Source organism: Dromaius novaehollandiae, chromosome 1, assembly GCF_036370855.1.
Source record: "Dromaius novaehollandiae isolate bDroNov1 chromosome 1, bDroNov1.hap1, whole genome shotgun sequence".
Lineage (NCBI taxonomy): Eukaryota > Metazoa > Chordata > Aves > Casuariiformes > Dromaiidae > Dromaius > Dromaius novaehollandiae.
In genome coordinates this window covers 45,866,193-45,886,631 of record NC_088098.1, presented here as the reverse complement: position 1 = coordinate 45,886,631, position 20,439 = coordinate 45,866,193, and the positions used below count along the sequence as shown (strand labels likewise).

Genomic DNA, 20,439 nt, shown 5'->3' with positions numbered 1-20,439 from the left:
CTCATTCTCCTTGCATGTCAGTGGAGAAAGATAGGAAGTACAAGAAGATAACTCAAACTCACACATGCTAAATTACCTTCTAAAGTTGCCTATATTCCTCCACTGTTAACTTAGGGAACATACAGGAGGCAACAGTCATCAGTCACAAGAAAGGAAGTTCCAGCTAGATTAAGGTAAAAACCCTCTTTACAATGAGAGTGATTAAGCACTGGAACAAGTTGCTCAGAGAGGCTGTGGATGAGGCCGTGGGCAACTTAACCTAGCTTTGAAGTTAACACTGCTTTCAGTATATGATTGGACTAGAGGTTGGACTAGATGATCTCCAACTTAAATCCAACTTAAATCTTTCTATGATAATATATGCTTTTAGCTTGGGTACTTTGGTTGTTTGAACATTGGAGAGCTGAATCCAGACCAAAAGAAAACATGGGAATTATATGTATCAAGAACAAGAAACAAAAATTATCAAAAGCAGCACATGAACATCCACATCTACGATCAAAGCTAAGAGAATGGACGGATCTTGATGTGGATGCACAGAAACGATGAAGCCAAGAGTCTACTGGAACAACGATGCAGGAAGAATCAAAAGCAGGACAACTGATCTACAGAGGAAAAAAATGTTAGAATGTTCATGCCCCCCCCCCCCAAATCCATTCCTATACCGAGGTCTTGAAATTTAAATAAAATATTAACAGAGAATTTTTTTTTCCCAGTTAAGAAGATAAAGCTGCTAAAATTTCTGGGAATAGTACAGGATTTTTGTTCTTTTGGAATTAAAAATTACTATTACAAGATCGCCAAATTAAAATAATTGCACTGTCAGTTGCCTTTAGTGTTTCATTATGTTTTACACCCTCAGAATCATATTGAGCAGTGTAGATGTATTTCCTTTATGGATTCATTTCAAAAGCCTTGAAATGTCTTATGACAAAAAGTCAAGACTGACTTTTTATTGTGTGTTTTTACTGGACATCTTCTGGAGCACATTACAACCTCCATCTGAAGACACTCCAGGGCTGCTTTTGTGTGGGAACCACGGGGATAGGAGGTAGCTACTGAATACCTGACTCTCATCTCAGTGGGGAGTCAGCAGGCAGACACTATAAAGGCAAATAAAGGCCCCCATCTGGGAAGTCCATCCAGGTATGGGGACCAACATAATCTAGTTGTAAATCGAGCTGTTCATTTCCCCTGACTTCAATTGTCATTCCAGATTTTCTTCTTTTTACAGCAGTACTGATCCTGAACATATTTACAGGTGTACTTGGTCATTGCCTTTACTGGGAATATTTGTATGCATAAAATTAAGCTTATTTGTGGAATTAGGCAACACATATGTGGATACTGGTACAATCTTTCTTCTATCCTATCCTTCCCCCTTCCACAAATGCTTCAAAAAATGAAAAAAAAAAATCCTCCATGGAATTAATAGTTTTTCAGTATTTTTTTGCCAACTCCCACTCCAATTTCTATGTTTACATATTGTTGTAGTCCTTTATCTTTTGAAATGATTTCTATCTTGATTCCACACAGATTCTAGTTGCCACTGATGCATAAATTAAAAAAAATGTTATCTTTTTCCATGCCCATCAGGAAAAGATCTTGAAAATGACTGGTAAAAGACATTCCTTCTGGTGCCTCAGAAGTCGCATGCATTTTTTGAATAGGAAAGGTAACTGAACAATATCGGTTACTTCTCACAGACTTCCTCAAAGATGAGATGCTAGAGCTGGCAAATGCATCCTTAAAAACACCAATAACCTTTTCTGTTTGTCACTACACTGACTGAAATGTTACCTTGATGTAATTTTCATATGCTAGCATTGTGCTGTCCTACATTACACTCCATGAAAATCATTTACTATCTTACTTCAAATGGTCAAAGGCATACAATTTATATTAAAATATTATGGAAAATTTGTACCAGCAGTGGTAAAAACCCACATTGCCTTTGATAAAATACACAGACCCTTTCAGGACCAAGTTAGATTCACCTAGCTATATAAATTCAGTAGAAAGGATATTTTCATGCTAATTGCAACATACTGCATATGCTCTGCTCATAAAAACATGTCTACATATGTGAGTACATATGCATCTTCTTTTCAGGTGAATGGCAGGGGGGAGTGGTTGATACTGTTTAGTTTGAATTAGCAAGAGATTTATCTCCATTGACAAACTGCTGAAGTACAGGCTAGATAAGTAAATGATGAGTTGGACTGGCTGAATTCCCAGGCTCAAAGTGTTGTGATCAGCAGCACAAAGTCCAACTGGAGGCCAGTCACTAGTGATGTACCCCAGTGGTCAATATTGGTGCCAGTATATTCACTAACGATGTAGGCAATGGGACTGAGTACACCATCAGCAAGTTTGCAAATACAAAACTGAGGGGAGTGGTTGATACACCAGATGGTTGTGCTGCCATTCAGGGGGACCTTGACAGGCTGAAGAAATGGGCAAACAGGAATCTCTTGAAATTCAACAAAGGGAAATGCAAAGTCCTGCACCTGTGGAGGAATAACCCCATGCACCAGAAGAGGCGGGGGGCTGACCGGCTGGGAAGCAGCTCTGCTGAGAAGGCCCTGGGAGTCCAGGTGGACAAGCTAACTATGAGCTGGCAATGCACCCCCTGCCCCAGGCAAATAGGGCTGACAGCATCCTGGGCTGCATTAGGAAGAGCACTGCCAGCAAGTTGAGGGAGGTGATCCTTCACCTTAACTCAGCACTGGTGCGTGAGGCCACAGCTGGAGCGCTGTGTCCAGTCCTCAGCATCCCCGTACATGAAAGACATGGATATAATGGAGTGAGTCCATTAAAGTGCCACAACGATGATCAAGGAACTGGAGCATTTCACATACAGTAAGAGGCTGAGGGAGCCTGGACTGTTCAGCCTGGAGAAGACAAGGTTCAGGGGGATCTTATCAATGTGTATAAATACCTGATGGGGGAGTTTAAAAAAGGCAAATAAAGACTTTTCTCAGTGCTGTCCAGTGAGAGGACAAGAGGCAGTGGGCCCAAACTGAAATACAGGAAATTGCATTTAAACGCAAGAAGAAAGCTTTTTCACTGTGAGAGTGGTTGAACACCAGAACAGGCCACCCAAAGAAGCTGTGGACTCTTCATCCTTGGAGATATTCAGAACCTGACTAGACACAGTCCTGAGCAAACTGCTGTAGCTGACCCTGCTCTGGGCAGAAGGGCTGGACCAGCCAATCTCCAAACGTCCCTTCCAACCTTAACTGCTCTGTGATTCTGTGTTATTTCACATACATTCAAGAATAGTGGTTCACCTAACTGTAACTCAAGCACTATGGTAAAGAAATTATAATATCTAAAAAAGCATGTAAATTAGCTACCCAGAATAATTAGGAAGATCATCACCTAAGTAATTTCAGTGAGTTCTGCACGCTCATTAAATATTTTTATCCTCCTGAATTTCACAACAGACTGTGCAACATACTAACAGTTCTTAAGAACAGTGTAAGTCCTAGAATGAAAGGTAATGCAAGGACATAAAAAGCTTGATAATGAGTCATTCAAGTGATTAAATGCAGAAACTTATTTAACTGTAATTGTATTACATACAGACAACTATTTTGAAATAATAAATGCTATGAAGACATAAAAACAAGAAGGGAATTTATGAGCTGAAGCAACCATTCTTTAGAAGTCCTAGAGAACACAGAAAATGCTAACCTTTCAAAAAGTTTTGTGCCAGCCTATGCAATTTATTGGGGAATTATATCACTTCTATAGATTTCTATGGGGTGCTTCAAAAAACCTAGACTAAGGTTATCACTATTATATCTGAAAGCCTTTTAGAATAATTTTCATAGACCCACATTACTTCTCTATAGAAAGCTCTTGACTTCCTCCCTTCTGAAATCTATTGTTCAGATAAACACTATTGTGAACATTCATTTATTTTACTGTTATTATTTTCTGCTTTCATAAAAATACGAATTTCCCAGTAATGATACACTCAATTCAGAGTTGTGTCTAGTTATTGGAGCACGCATTGTACTAGCCATAGTCTTTTAGGCCTCATAGAATAAACAAATGCTTTTCACCTTTGTGACTCCTTATGGATACAATGCATACATTACTGTCTGTTTTTTTATACCCACTTTATGGGGCTGCAGCTCTTTTTTTTTTAACTTTCCAGTATTATCTCTGAGACACAACTAATAAAAACACTATTTACCTTCAAGAATGGTTTAACTTTCTAACACAGGGTGGCTATGAAAAATCTGAAATAGAAAAGTTTTAATTTTTTTTGAACATGTGATTGGCTTAAACTTAAATTTCTTTCAAAAGTAAAGTAAAATAAAATTAAAAGAATAAACAAAAACATTGCTCTACCATTTTATCTGAAAATGTCCTAAACTTTTTTGACAATCAGATATTTGACAATCAGACAGGTATCTCATTAGCGGAATTATACAGAAAGTATATGATGGTTAGCATCATTTCTGTATGTTTTATGTTAATCGGGAGGTGAAAATGGTTGTATCTCAGGCCCATCTGACCTATTTTATATGTCTATATTAAAATGAGATGAATCACGCCCTAAAATTTCTGGCTATACAGGGAGCCTAGGCTGATTAGCTTAAATGTAGGTGTCTTTCTTGTAGACATCTACATGTAGTCAGGTAAGTATCACTCACTGTAATTTTCTCTCTGTTGCCCCTTTTACATCTGTCCTTCGAGCACACATGGTCAGTGGAAAACATTCCCATTTTGAAACCTAACCCATCGTGATCAAAACAACAGTGCCACATTTTCTTCATGTCTTTTTTTTTCACGATCCTTACCTTCCTGTATTAGAACAAAATTGCTTATAAAAGGGCCTTATCCTATTGAAATACCACCTGTTGTGTAAAACTCTTCTGACAAGCTGCTTCTGACACAGAGTGCAGAATTCCTTGCTAGCCAAGCAAGTCATTTTAAGTGAACTTTAGTCTTTGTTATGCACCAGTGCTTGGTATTGGAGAGCATTTTAGTGCTGTACATGCTGTGGTTGAGCTTGTCTGTGCCTTCTTTTGTTGAAGAATTCTCATATTAATGAAGTGTGTCTTCCAGTAAAGGCAGAATAGTTCTTCCCCTCCACAAGTGTCACATAAGAGTCTCCATAAGAGGATGAGGGAAAAAGATAGTGTGTGTTTTCATGGTTGATAATTTTTTTTCTCTACAGTTTTGAAACTCACACGAATCCAGTGATTTTATTCACTATTTAATTTTACAGAAAAACAGGTATGTCACTAATCATAAAATGCACAGTACATGTTATTCAGAAAAAGTCCAGATGATCCTTCACTGGTGAACATTTTGTTTCTTTTCTGAATTCCTCCCTTTGATGTTCCCTACCATTCCCTCAGCTAAGTGTAAGAATTTGGTATGCAGCTCTTTTTTCTTTGTATTAGAGAAAGCTCTACTGCCTGCTAAAATTCATAGTGTTAAGGCAAAGAGAGAGACTACATGAGACTTCACCAGGTGCTAGGAGGTTTTTTTCTATAAAAATGTATTTGTTCAGTGGGGCTTCAGTTGCATTTTATCAGGGTATTATTTACCTGCACATACTTTGCCTCTAAAAGTTTGCACAGGGCAAACTAGGTAATGTGATTAAGTGGCTGAACACAGTAAAGGTTCCAAAAACTAGGTCATTATTGAGATTAACGGCTGGATTAAAAGGATTTAGGAGAGTGGTAGGATTTTGTTTTGCATATTACTCCAAAGACCTTTGACTTATGTAAAGCCTCCTCTCAAAGACTATCAAGCCAAAGTATTACATCAAGCAATTTAGTTGCTGCAAATTACTCTTGCCTGTTTTTTGACCTTGTACATATTACCCATATTCCTACACTGGAATTATTTTTCGTAACTCAGCATTTGGATTGCTCCTATGGACACAGCAAATGCAGGAGGAACACTAATGTGAAAGAGATAGATTGTAAAATAATTATATCTTATCAAGTATAAGCTCTGGGATTCTTGAAGGTTTCCGCCTGATAGTGTTTTAACCAGGTGCCAAGACAAGCAACCTTGTTTAACAGCAAATTCTAGCCATTCAATCAAAGTCCAAAAGCATCTTGAATTTATTTAGATTAACCTTTGCGCCACTCTCGTAGAGACAGCTGTTTTGGTATATGAACACAGTATCTAAGAGCTCAAGCCTATAACTGCTTTGGGAAAGGAATACTGGAGGGACTGCAGAGCTGAGGTGAGCCGTTTAGCAACAGCTAAAGGAAAGCTAAGGTCAGGGCTTATTTAGTACAAAAATCCATCTACTGACAGTGTGTGTTTGTGTCTCGGCCTGTGGTGTTCACGGTACTTGTATATTTCTTTTCTATCTATGAAAGGAGGATGAGAGGGAGGGGGGTTCTATATGGGCAATATAGCACAAACAAATTTGGTTACTGGCAAGAAAACAGATGACGTTCTCCAGTGAGTCTATATTTGTGACAATAGGCAAAATTCTCTCAATACACTACAAGTTAAAAAAAGGTAAATCATTTTACATTTTTCAGCATGAACTTGATAAATGACAGCAAATACTTGGAAATCGTAATTTCACAGAATATATTCTTCACCTATTAGCCTGGAACTCATATCTCAGCTGCACTCTATTCATTTTTATAAACCTTTAACCTGGCAAAAGCTCTGATCATTTTATTGCTCTGCTTTCGAACAGTGTCACTTTAAAATGTCAGTCTCCACTGGCTGTTCAGAGTTGGGATGACGCCATTCCAGAAATTGCTGCAATGTTGAGGTTGCTCAACCTCAAAAGTAAAAATTCTACTTAAAAGTACTAATTGCATTTCTGTTTCTGAGAAAAAAAAATGTAGGGTATATGGGATTATTTGTTCAACTCAGGGATTCAAGTATGTACATTACTCATTACATGCATAAGTTTTTTCTGGGGTCAGGGGGAATGGCTGACAAGACATCCTGTTTAAATCAATCGTAATTCTTCAGCGAGTGAATGAATACAGAATCCAGGCCAAGCAATGGTCCAATACTATGAATTTAGATTTATGGTACGAGAATTGTTTTGCTGTCAGGATTTTGTCTGTGCAATACAGTGTGAGACTCTCAGTAACTTTTAGTTCTATAAAAAGCCCACACCAAAACACAATGATTGCATATAGAAAACAGCAGTGGTGCTCTCCAAAGGCAACTTCAGCTTTAACTTGGTTAACTGTAGTTTTCAATATTTTCTCTTTTCAGGATCTTTGTGGAAGAGTCATGATGACAAACACAGAGCTTTTTCACCTCCTGGCTTCATCTCTTCATTTTGGTCGCAGTCAAGCTGGATGTCTATTTTCATAACATTCAGACTTTGTTAAATGTTTTCTCCAATTTAAAATTCTTATTCTGATTTTTTTCATTCTTCTTCTTTCTTTCCTTAAGCACTTTGCCACTCTAATTGAGGAAAGGAATATTTTAAAAGTGTGTTGAGACAAGGTGTCATTCATAAGGAAAAACTCCAAGAGAAAAACACTGTAGTTTTAAATTTGATCTCTAAGATCTTGAGCCCGGAATGGACCACATGGCCAGAGCTGCACTACAGCCCATGAGATTTCATCTTTATATTGTCTCACACTGATCAGTTTTTGGAATCAGGGTTCAAAAACTACGTTCAGCAAAAGACTTAGCTGCTTACAGATTTTAGACTGTAGCACCTAACTTAGATGCTTCGCTACATTTCCAAATGCCTGAATCAGGGCTTCAGAGAGATCTTGCTATCCTTTGGGATCCAGGGCACAGAAACCTCTTCTGATGTAAGGACCTCCAGTTCCTTCCATCCATGTTTGTATAATCAAATGGATAGGACATGCATGAAGGAGCTCTCCAAAGCACATTGCCTCTCAGAAGAATACACCAGCCACCAGACAGAAAACTAACTGTGGTGGAGAAATGTCCTCCAGCCCATCTGCTGAAGCTATAGAACCGTGCAGAAAGAGAACAAAAGCTTGGGTGGTAGACTGACCTTAGACTAATGTCTATGGTTCTAACCAGATCCTAGATTTTGATCCCAGGACATTCTCTCTATTTCACCTAATGGCTGTTGAAAATGTGTAGCTCAGAACCCAGGCTGCCTCACTTACAAATGAGCAGCCCAATATCCAAGTGGCAGACTTAGCTTCTCTGTATTGCTTGCTTATTCTCTCCTGAAGTCTTGGCTGTAGTGTTTTCAGAAGAAGAGGTGGAGAGTTTCCTCTATCCAAAAGCGCTTGTAACCTGATGGTAAAGGTGATCACTTCAGGAGCAAGAACTGTCTTTGAACTTTGTTAGACTGAGGAGATGACCAACCCAAGCCCCAAGTCCTGGAGAAGTGGCCTAGCCACTAAGCTGTAGCATTAGAAGTGATTTGTAGTGATAAGTAGTTGCCACTACCTTTTATGAAGAGTTACATCTTGTTGATTTACTTTAGATGTGTAAGGATACACAGCAGATTAGTCCCTTCAGTGGATTCACACTGAGAATGTCATGTTGATGGACTCCCTTCAAGTTTGGAAGGAAGACAGATGCTGAAAAGTTCAACCAGAACACTCACAATCCTGTAGAAAACAGAATTTTAGCTGCCCTGGAAACTTTGAAGCTTGCCAGGAAAGCACCTAGAGGTAAGGTAAATAGCTGAGTAAGAAATCTGGAACTGTAATATTCAAATCTACTGCACTTCTGGTTTTGGTGTGCAAGTCCCTTAAGGAAGTCCTATAATGAGACCTCTAGTTCTCAGGATCAGAACATCAGAACAGAAGTGTTTTGAAAGTGAATTGCTATCCCCTATGTTCTCCCCAGCACTTTTCAGAGAGGTGACTGCTATCCCTCTAACCAACCCTGCTTAGAGGTCCCAGTAAGTGCTGGATGAGATTCCATTACTCAGAATCTGTGACTGCATAAAAGCAATTAGTAGCAAACGAGAACGTATTTGTGGCTTTTACTAGTTCATGACTGAGATCAAATGTGTTTATTATTATCTACTGCTGGCTTTGGTAGTTGCATGTTTCTTGCTCCAGTAGAGGTTTATGTTTAAGGAAGGATTAAATGATGTTCTCCACAAAATAAGGAAGGTGCAACCAAGCAATATTTCTGTTACTTTCAGGGATGAGAAAAAGTTTTTTCAAAGCAAATGTTTTGATGCAGATTATCAGCATCCTCTTCTGGAGAAGATTAATTAGGTGTGTTAATTACTAAAACTTATTTGAAGAATCTAGAAGGAAGCAACCCTGAAAGAATGATTAGTGAACATCAGTTATAACATTACTGCAGAACAGCAGAGAATCTGGAGAACCCATACTTTCATATATCTATCTGGAGAAACCATACCTTCCTCAACTAATCAGAGACAAATCACAATTTTTCACCATAATCCTTGCAGACATTGTTTACATTTTGGAAACAGATTCCTCATTTCTGTTTCACATCTCTGAGGCAGTGGAAAGTGGCTGTGTTCTGCCGAAACACAGCCAGTGGGGAATGTCATTTCCAGAAAAAAGTTCCATGCTGCCAGATAATTAGTGAAGTTACAGTGTTTGGTCAATGATGGCTTAAAGCAGCTTGGCTAATGCAGCTGAACATGAACATGTGCTCCAAAAGCTTGCTACCAATAAATTTTAAAAATTCAGTGTTCTACTTGAAAATTCCATTTTTTCAACCAAAATGAATTTTAAGTCTGTGTGTGCAGGACAAGGACAGTAAGAAGGGATTCTTGGACTAAAAATTTTTTTTTAATGAAAATCAATTTTATTCTCATAAGAAGCCACTGGAAGTGCCAAAAATTTTGACAGTCTCTAGTTTTACTTTCACACAAAAATAATTATACATCTCAAAAATCTAAAAACTCAGGTGTGCACCCCATAAACTTAAGTAGGCGGTCATAAAGAGAGCTCTGACTATAGCACTGGCACAAAAGGACTGTGCAGCACCACTGAATGTTTAACAACTGGAATTCCCAGTAGTTTCAACAGATCTCAAGCACCCCCAAGGTCTCAATGCCCTATTTAGACATCTAGACATAAAAGGACAGCTCTTCCAAGATACTGAAGATAGGTCTGGAAGGTATCAACAGAAAATTATTGGTAGAAAACAAAAAATGTTTGTATGTATGAGTCTGGGATTTTCATTCTTCTTGTGTGTGTGTGGGGAGGGTTGGAAAATCCCATGGGCATCTACTGGAATATTTGGAAACCTAAAGTTGTGACCATGAATTTCTTACCCAGCTATCTTCCGCTCTAAAGACAGGATTCACCTACCTTTACCCCTATAGTAGTTCGACATCTAGTCTGAGCTAGATATTTGCCTTCCCCCTACAGAGGGAGGGGAGGCCCACTTCCAGAGGGCGATTCACCCCAATCTGGCTAAGCTGCCTATTTTAAGATAAGGTGAATCGCCCTCAGGAAGTTCCTGTCATTCTCCATTGACTCTCATTTAGACTAGATGATTAACTTCTAGATGGCTAGAGTCAGGTGAATCCCATCTGAAAAGACAATATATTAACTCATGAATGGGATAAACAGGAAGATGACAGGTAAGCGGGAGGACAAGATAAGGGTTTTTAAAACACATTTTAGAATGAATCAGCACAATGTGTAATCCTTATCAAACCAGCATCAGAAACTGCATTTTTTAACTGATCTAAGTTTTCATAACATCAGTAATTGCCATACAGAAAATCTCTATTAGTAGGAGGAAGCTTGGATCTGTTACTCAAATTCAGCCTGCCAGTCACACAACTCCTTGCATGACAGAAATCAATTAAGTTTTCTGTCCTACGTAATTCAGATTACAGACCATTTCCATCAGGATAGCTTATCATATCAATTTAACTTAAAGCAAATGGTCTGATGACATCATATTTTGAAAACTCACACAAGCATGGATATGTTTCTTCAAATTCTAGTTGCAGAATGGAGTAATGTCCAAAAGCATTTGCATAAGTTTAATTCTCTCTTCTTATTACTGAGTGCACACAAAGTTTCTACCTAAAATGTAAGAAGAATGAACAGAAGCATTGTGAAAAGTCTTTATTCTGATATGATACAGTAGCTGTTCTTATATCACAGGGCAATACAATCCAGTTCAGGCCCATATATGTGCATTTTGACTGCAGCATACCCCCATGCACCCCCGTGTCCTTTGGAAATTTGGAAGCTCACAGTGCTTCAATATGCTCCAAGACGTTTCAAAATCAGGGGCCAGAACTCAAAGTACACCTGCTAGGCAGCACAGACCCAGACAGCGAGATCTAATTAAGCATGCTGCATTGATAATAGCGTAGATTCACTAGTGCTGATTAACTGAAAACAGAAGAGCTGTGGCTCTGAGTTGAGACTACCTCAGAAAACTTTCAGTAGTGCAAGTGTATGTGCACATTCTAAAAATACCTGTATTATACTTAAGTGACCAGCACCTTGTTTATTGCTGCTGTCCTTGTGTGGTGCTCTCACTTTTAGTTTCCCAAAAGCTTCTATTTACATTTTCTTCTCTTTATTCAAACAGTAGTCATTACATTCAAAGAGGAAAAAATCAGTATGGTTCACATGTCTCTCTTTTTTTTTAATTAATGAAATAATTCAATTACCTCAAATAAATTCCTGTTGTTTCCAGCTATGCCTTTTAAAACTTCCCACAAGTGACTTATGTTGTGGGATTTATAGTCCATAGCCCATCATATAGTCATTGCCAGTGTCTGAAATACCATTTTACAACTGAGGAATCTGTGAGAGAGATGAAATTCACCACAGCCTGATACCTGTTCACACTACACAGCTGAAATACTGTCTTGGGTAACCATATTCCATCTAATACAACAGAATAGCATCTTCTGTGGCTCTGCATCCTCCATGCAGAGATCTAGAGACTGATCCAAAACATCATCTACATGCCTAAAGTAAAAGATCCAGCAGGATTAGGCAATGTGTAGACTATGATCTAGATATGCTCCCCAGCACATCCCTTAAACCTTACCCCACAACAGGCCAGACTGAACTTACAGCCAGAATGTGTCGGTAATAAACCCTTCCAGCCTGTGCACTTGGGTTTATTACCTGTGGAAGCAGTGGTATGAGAGCAGTGCACACACATGATAAGGAGAAAGTCATAGCTAGGGTACTTCCAGAACTTGGAGGTGTCGCAACAAAAAATAAACTATACTGTTTGTTAGTACAGGAGATACTATACGTGTTCAGATCTATGAAAGTGAAAATTAAACACTTTTCAAGTAGAAAGATCAAGAGAAAATGGTATTGTCAGTGGTTTAGGCCAATAATCTGGGGAAGGTACTCCGAGTATCAGTTTATGTGATACATTGCACAAATCTCATATTAGAGTTGGGACAAGAATTTATGTGGAAACATGACTGTTTTTATCTCTTTTTTGGCAAAAGAAAAGAAATCAAATTATCAAAAGCTTAAGGAAATATGAATGATCTAAAATCAAACCAAGCTGAGTCAGTAAAGTCACACTTGTGGCTATAATTCATGCACTGTTTCCCCCCCCACCCCCCACTTCTGTTTTAATTTACTGAAAAGACTACTTTGGACATTTCATTCTGACTTAATTTTGCAGCTTGGATCTATCACTTTCTGTCAATCTGATGGTTCAGAATCAGAGGATTAGATCCAAAAATCAAAATTAAGAAGGTTGGAGAAGCTCCTATCAAAGTCACAGACTAAATTCACACAGTTTGTACTGAAGGAACTTCAAAGAACTGAGACATTTTCATATGAATTTTACCTACAAAAATAGACTTTATAGATATAAATGAAAAAAATGTCAGTTTTGAAGACAAGGAAAGATTTTCTGCTTTTTGTACTTTATCTTAGCAGTTTTTACTATTTTTTACAACATTACAGCAAATTCAAACTCAACGAAAAATTTTATGAAAGCTGAATTGCCATTTTGTGTACTTCTCCATTTTTCAGTTTCCAGTTTCATCAACACTGAAAAATATTGTTAATTATCCTTATACCCTACTATTCTTATTAGAGAAAGTAACTGAAAATAACAATCTTGACATTTCAAGTAGTACATTTTAGGCTACATCATCATGTTTTAGGCTACATCAGATTTAGAGACATATTCAGGCTATTAATTTGAAACTAATCCTTTATTAACTATATTCATTTTGTTAACTTTTGTTGACTTTTGTTAACTTTATTAACTTAGTACCTCAGTACATCACTATCTTCCGTGCTGTTATCCCAAAATTCCATTTCGATATATTTACAAATGTTCCCATTGAAGCTATGTGACTTGACAAGACAGTCTGGGAGAGACTAAACTCATGCAAGCTTCAGTACCTATGATTCAGATGCCTACTTCTGAGCTCCACATATAGAAAATGGAGAGAAATAAGCACTCTTCAGGAATGATTAATCTGAACTATCACAGAGACCTACTTTGGGATGAGAGAAAGTATGTCCTAGAAAGGTCTTTTCCTTTCCTTTGACTACAAAGGGAGTCTAGACTTTTGACAGATACCCTCCAAAGACTGTGTGATGAAATCTAACTTCCTGACTACTCTGGCCATAGAGACCTCTTTGAAGGTATGGTGAAACAAAGCTCTTGGCTCATAATGCTTTGAGCATAGGCTTTTAATTTCTGGGATGGGAGTCTATGGAAGCTTTAGGTGTTTGTGTGAATTTTAATTCTACTATTACCAGTGTATTTTTAAATAACTTTTTGTGGGCATATTTTTCTTTTGAGTTAGTATTGCTCTGCAGAGTTAATTAAAATGTGGATCCAACAGTGGATATGTTTCTAATGGTGTTTTCATTTCTTTCTCTGACAGGTTTTTGGCCAGATTGTATTCATTTTCACTGAGCCTTTTGAAGAATTTTCTATTTGGCCTCCGCAAAGTCGACTCTAATTCCCTTTTCAGACGCCCATTCTGAGGGCTCAGGTTGACCCTCAGTTTCTCCTAAGCATCAACAAAATTGAGTACTAGGAGACTGCAAGTAGAGAACGAAAGACAGTTTTTTATATGCCAGACTGAATGTTCAACTAGACCATAGCTTCATTAGCTTTTTTTGTTTCCCTACAACATGAGAATTCCTACTCAGTTTCTGCTTTACTCTCAAGGGTATGTAGAAGATATTTTGGAATGAGTTTAAAACAGCTTCAGGATTGTTTCAAATTATGCTGTATACTGATCTTTGCACAGCGAAATTTATATCTAGAACACAACCATCATCTTTCCTGGAAAGAATAACCCTCTTGCTTTGTAAGCCTCCTGGAGCTCCTACAGGGCTGTTCAAATGTTTTAGTATGGTAGAGCCTTATCTTATTCAGTAACAGAAAAGTAGATTTATCTCAAACTATTCTGACTTGTTTACCATTGTTTTATTCCTAAACACATGCATAACACAAGCAATGACACACTGTTGAATGAATATTTGTTTTATTGTTTTTAAAACCAGAAATCATAGAAAGTAGTTCACAATATGTCATTCCACCTTGTAACATTAACGTGTGTGTGTGTGTGTGTATGTGTAGAGTGTTTAAATATGCATGTGTACATCCACTATGAACAAACATGTTTATAAATGTATGTTTCTGTATACATGTATGTGCAAAAGACTGGCTAGCAAGGAATGTGTGATTATGAGTTTTACACAAATGCTAAACAAACAAAGAAAGCTGAAAATCTAACCATTCATCAGAATGATGAAAAACTGTTAAAGGACCCAATGTCTCTCAGGAAATTCCAGGTTTTGTAAGCATAAACATGTATGATGCTTCAAAGCAGTTATGGACTGTAGCTCATACAATTACTTTCTGCACACAGTGCTGCCTTCATGGTTTCCAGACACTCAGACATATGAAGACTATCAGCAATTCCTTATTAACATGCACCTGACTGTATCCTAGCAGAATACTGGGCTACAGAAACAGCATTCTAAACAGGGTATCAATTATTTGCCTTAATCATTCTCATCCACAGCACTTAAACAATACTATGTCTAATGCTGAAAAACCACTCCTGAACTCAAACTACCTGATTATCTACACTACATATTTTAACTTATTTTCCTTTTCAAATCAAGTCAATCAGTAAAAATGATTTTTCTCTAGAAAATGAACAAACCTTCTATCTGCCCTTCAGTATGGTGACCTAGATTTTAGATCTAGTATGTTTTTAAAGCCACACTGTGCTTTAAAAAAGATTCTATACAATGGGTAGTAAGAAATCGCCAAAAGCCTAGGGCTATCAATATGGTAAGTAAGCTGCTTTCCTGGATGGATTCTGACTCACATTCAGATATCCCCAGAATTTTCTTGTCTAATCAGAAGCTAACAAGATGGAAAGGAGAAGACAGAAAATAAAATCAATATGAGGGAAAGAAGAAAAGAAATTAAAAACACTGTGCAAAATTAAAAGGAAAAAGTCTACAGGAGCAGGGGGAGAATGATGACATTCTTTCAATTCACTGTTGAAATGTCTAGCAGTACCAGACTAAGGTGCTCCCTAACTCTATCTCCACCCCTTCACAAACATTCCGTAACTATTCCACATCCCCTTCACAGACTACTCAGTTTTGGGCAATACCAGAGGGGAAGCACAAAGTTTACCTGGACTTCTCTTTTATAAACCTTCCACATGACAGAAAGGCTCTGTCATTTGCAGTCATGGGCACTTTCTATCTGTGTGTTCACTAGCATTATTTTAAAGCCATTCCTATTAAAATAGTGACTTAGGAAACAAAAAACAAAAAGCCAGGTCAGCATAAGCAATTAATGGGCTTAGGAAGAAAAGAGTGCCAGACACTTTTGCCTTACATTCTTCACATTTCCATATAGAGGAAAAGCAGCTACCCTGACATGCAGAGACATCTTTCTCCTTGAACTCCAAATGACACAACTCATCTCTAACTGGGAGGAGCTTACTGAAGATACAGGATCATGATCTAAGCTATTTTTACAAAGCTGCGTGATTTGCTAGGACTTCCTTTTATATATTCATTCTAGCTGCACATTCTTGATCTAGTTTGCAACAAAGACCATCATTAAAGCTCTGCTACTTCAAACATGTGCATTCATCCCTCTAAAACATGTGGGACTAAAATGGGTTCTTAAGCCATGGCCAGCATGGGACCGAATACATCTATACTGAATATTTTAAAGGAGACCTATTTTCTCTAGTGATGATCGGGGTTATTTAGGATTAAGATTGCAGAATAATTTTAAATCTTTAGAAGCAAAAATGCTACACATGACGATGAGAGTAAGTGGGAAGTTAAGATAAGCACTAAGTATGGAGAGTTAAAATATGAATAAATTGTGAAAAAATGATCAAAACAATAGACAGAAGAAGACTGACAATTTTATACTCAGATGAGTTAACAGAAGACAGTGCAGAGAGATGACACGAGTCAAACTTTGCTGCTGCTTCCAATAGTACTACGTAAAGCTCCTCAGCTACCACTTTTTGAGTAGGGATAGTCTTCAACTATTCTTAAAAACTATTTATATTCCCATATCAGGGGAAAATGAGATAAGAATGGCTCTTTTATTTTTATTTTAAAATCCTCTCATTATTGAACTCTTCACATAAAACATCTTTCCACTTGGAAGTACAAGTAGTGTAATTTGCAAAATATAGCTTGCTCTGAAGATTGCCAGTATATGTTTCAGGCTGATAAAGACTACTCCCCAGCTGTTTCTCATTCACAGGCAATATGTGTGGCCTTCCCTAAAGAGGATGGAAAATGTGGTACTATATTCCAGTACCATATGTCTTGTACCCACTTCATGTGTTCATGTTTGGTTTTTGCTCTAGCTGCTAAAAAGTAGAGTTTTCTTGAGACACTGCTTCTAGCTGTATTTTGTATATAACTACAGGTTTTATTGTTGTCTGTCATCCTACTGTTAATGAAGATATCTGTGGGGCTTCAAATCACAAACAAAACTGGGTAACCCCTTTGCGAATTTATGCCAGATACTACCATCACTCTAAAGGAAACCATGACCCAGTAAACTCAGCTAGTGTGCAAAACCTAGCACATCTACAAACTGGTCTTCTTACACCACCCTTTAACTGCTGGCTCCATTGTCAGCAACAAAACTAGGGGACAGACCTTGGGAGCTAAGTCAGCCATTGATTTGCTCCTGATACCTTACTATGTTGGCTGATGTGTGATCTCTTGGTTTCACAGAGATAAAGTGCAAATTGTTTTTGAAAATCACTGTCAGGAGCAGAGCAGCTGCTTTTTCCAAAACATCACACTTAGTGAGCTGTGACACACACAGTCAAGCTTTGGTCCTCATATCAGGTGGAGGAATTAGGTTTATGTTTTATGGAAAGATTCCAAATTAGCCCAGCATTGTGCTGAATTAGTCTTTTTTAACCTCTTCTTATCCTCAGTGGTCTGCCTGAAATTGACAGATTAACATTGTAGCTGCCAGAAATCCAATGAGCAAAGCAATAGCTTTTCAAAAGATGGTGAACCACAGCATACATTAAATGCATGCCCTCAAAACTTTTATTTATTTTCACACCCTGGTGTATAAAGCACTGCTTCAGTGTTCTTGTTGCACATAAAAGAGTCTAGCTCAAGAACAGATTACCAGGCCACAGAAAGAAATCCCCACATCCCAACTGGAACAAACACATCCCTGTCTTATTGAAACACAGAGGAATGAAAATACCATCCTCAGCATAGCTCGCTCCTTAGTCTACCTACAATCAGCTTCCAAGAACAGAGTACTGCAAATGGAGGATGTGGACAGATGAATAGAAGAGATCCTCAAACATAACCCAAAGATCATCAGCTTCGCTGACTGGAAGTGAGGTGACTTTCACCATCCAAAAGCCCTTCCCTCATAAGCGGAAGAGGAAATGATACTGACTGCCGCAGATGATGCCCAGAAAGACTTTCACTGAAAAGTTTGCCTAAACTGGCTATATTTGCACTGAAGCAAGTGTTCCCATGAACCATTCTCCCAGCTCTACTGCCAGGGTGGCTAAATCCAGCTCCAAGTTCTCTACCTAAATTCACAGCAGTATATCTGGCCATTTAGTTGGCAGTAGCAGGTCTTAGGAATGTAAAGACAGAAAGCTCTTGAACTGCAAAAGACTGGGGGCTGGGAGAGCACTCTGGGCAACAGGCAAGTATACTCTTGCCTTGTTCTTCAACCATCCACCATGAACCCCATTACTGCCAGGATACTATGTTGCTTCAGCTTTTGGTCTGATTTGGTAAGGCATCCTCTTTCAAGATGAGGAACAACTTCCTCAGTAATTTTGACCCTGCCCAAAATATTCGGGCTTTTTGATTCCCAGTCTGGAGAACCTGAGCTTATCTGTTTGTGTACAAGATATTGTTATCTTGCTCAGCTACTTTGCACTTTAATATAATAGGTCTTGGCAGCAACAAGAGAGCAGTTCTCAGCCATACAGGCTTGTGGAAGAAAGTGTCCCCTTGAATAAACTTTGAGTACCATTAATGGCACCTGTCCCACAGTTTGCCATCCTCTGACTTACATTCCAAACTCAGTTTTAGATACTGGAAGGCAGGAATTAAATGAGAGTCTCTCAAAATGAGAAAAATAAATGAACAAATACTATTCTCTTCTGAAATGGAGTGAATCAATTCATTTGTTTATCTCCTTCTGGGTTTCTTCTGTTTTGTACATCTGCTTGCACTGTATGCTTATTGGGCAGGCATGTTCTCTTGCTATGCCTGCATGCACAATGCCAAACTCAACAGCATTACAAAACGGTCATTAAACACTAATTTCAGTGGGGAAGGGCCCCTTTCTAACTGGGTATTTGTAGTCCTCCACCATCGCACAGGCACCTCAGTATAATTTGGAACTTTTAGTGAAATCACAGGTAAAAAAACACAAAAGAAAAGAGAGCAGAAATGGTAATGAGACTCAGCTAGCAAACGACAGAACCAAGCCTCTGTTTTCTAATAAGAAAGGAGTACAGGCAAATTAACATGTCACTAAATGTGTGTCAGCTTCAATAACGACTCAGAAAAAGGGGCTGTAACCAGACAGGAATAAAAACCCTAAATACTGACCTTTCAGAGAGAATAAGAGACAATGTGCTGAAAGGTGTAGACTTTGCAAGAGTAGGGGTCATCCCTTAATTCACTGGGAGGAAAGGTGGCCACTGTGTGACTGCCTGCCTGTGAAACTGCTCTGGCATGGGGTTCTGCACTACCTACTTGACTTTGCTTCCCTTGAAAACAGCAAACACATGACAGGATATTCTTTCTCACACTCAACACTGAAAGGAAGATACTATTAGGGAAACTTGTACCAGAGAGACAAAAGTGAGGCAAGAAACTGATAGAGGCTTGCCAAAACAGGCAAAGATGTGCTCCTAAAACATAATCGTGAAGCATCCCCAAGAAAGTGGTCATCCATGAGTTAACTGATCAGCTGTCATGTCCTCAAGGATCAGCTGTCATGTCCTCAAGAAGTATCATGTACAGTCATGTAACTGCTTCTCTCACTACAGAATCCAGCTGAGTATTAAAACAAACTTTTCCCTGCCTTTCCAATTTTCTCAGAGGAAGGGAACAAATTATTTTTGCAGCTTAAAAAAATAAGCAAAAAATTCCTAAATAATTCCTCTAGCAGTTAGCAGAATAAAAATGTAGTTATGACAATGATGAAACTACAAATTATCTGCAAATGTAAACCATGATCAATGTTGCCAAAATTCCTAACATGATATTTATTTTAAATACTCATCTACCATAATGCAAATGAAAAACAGCTCTAAAGATCCAAATTACAGGGAGCATAAAAACAGCTCTTACAAAATAAGAATTCTCAGTACCTTTACCCAAAACTTGATCTGAACCCAAAATATACATCATCTGAGGTTCAGAAAGTTCAGATAACTCACCCTAATTTTTTAATTGCCATATGCCTCCTTACAGTTCCTGAAACTAAAGGCAGGAGTGCCAAAACTGTCCTGGAACATGTTTCAGTTGGAGTTACGTGAATGATGCAAAATGTTTTCCATCACAACTTTTTGAAATTCCAGCTGACTTTTGACTTGACCGAAGGGATTATCAGAACAGGCAGGGCAGAGATAATCTAATACACAGACTTGAACTGAAAAAGGCAGAAAAGTGTGCTTTTTCTCATCTGCTCTTTTACTGCTGGTCATTATAATTTAAACTGAAAATAGGAAGGGGGAGGAGAAAGAACGGAACTTGCTTGGCTGAGCTCTGTTTCCCGTCTCCCCTTCATCCTCCCCCACCCAGATGTGAACATCCTTCCTTGCACAGCTCCTTTACTAAAATTCTTCCAGACAATTCACTCTGTCTACAACAAACTCTGTGTTTCCACTGTCCTTTAGTCTATGTTGCAAGGATGCTTTCTGCATTTCAGAAAATGGGGGTATTCCAGAGTCTCGTTATCACTCTTAGTGTCTCAGATCACCGTGCTTACTGTGCTCTTCTGAGCAAC

General features: G+C 38.3%; 2 long non-coding RNA genes across 5 annotated transcripts in view; one reads left to right on the top strand and one right to left on the bottom strand.

Moving 5' to 3' along the window:
* The window catches only part of LOC112985498 (uncharacterized), a 113,462-nt gene that overhangs the window by 73,027 nt on the left and 19,996 nt on the right, over nt 1-20,439 (bottom strand). The window lies entirely within an intron of this gene.
* Nucleotides 6,121-14,327, top strand: LOC112985497 (uncharacterized). Of its 2 annotated transcripts, XR_003259761.2 has the most exons (4): nt 6,121-6,223; nt 7,231-7,784; nt 8,438-8,627; nt 13,799-14,327. It is a non-coding gene; the product is annotated as an uncharacterized LOC112985497 (long non-coding RNA). The 2 variants fall into 2 exon arrangements; XR_003259760.2 differs by having other exon boundaries at nt 7,231-8,627.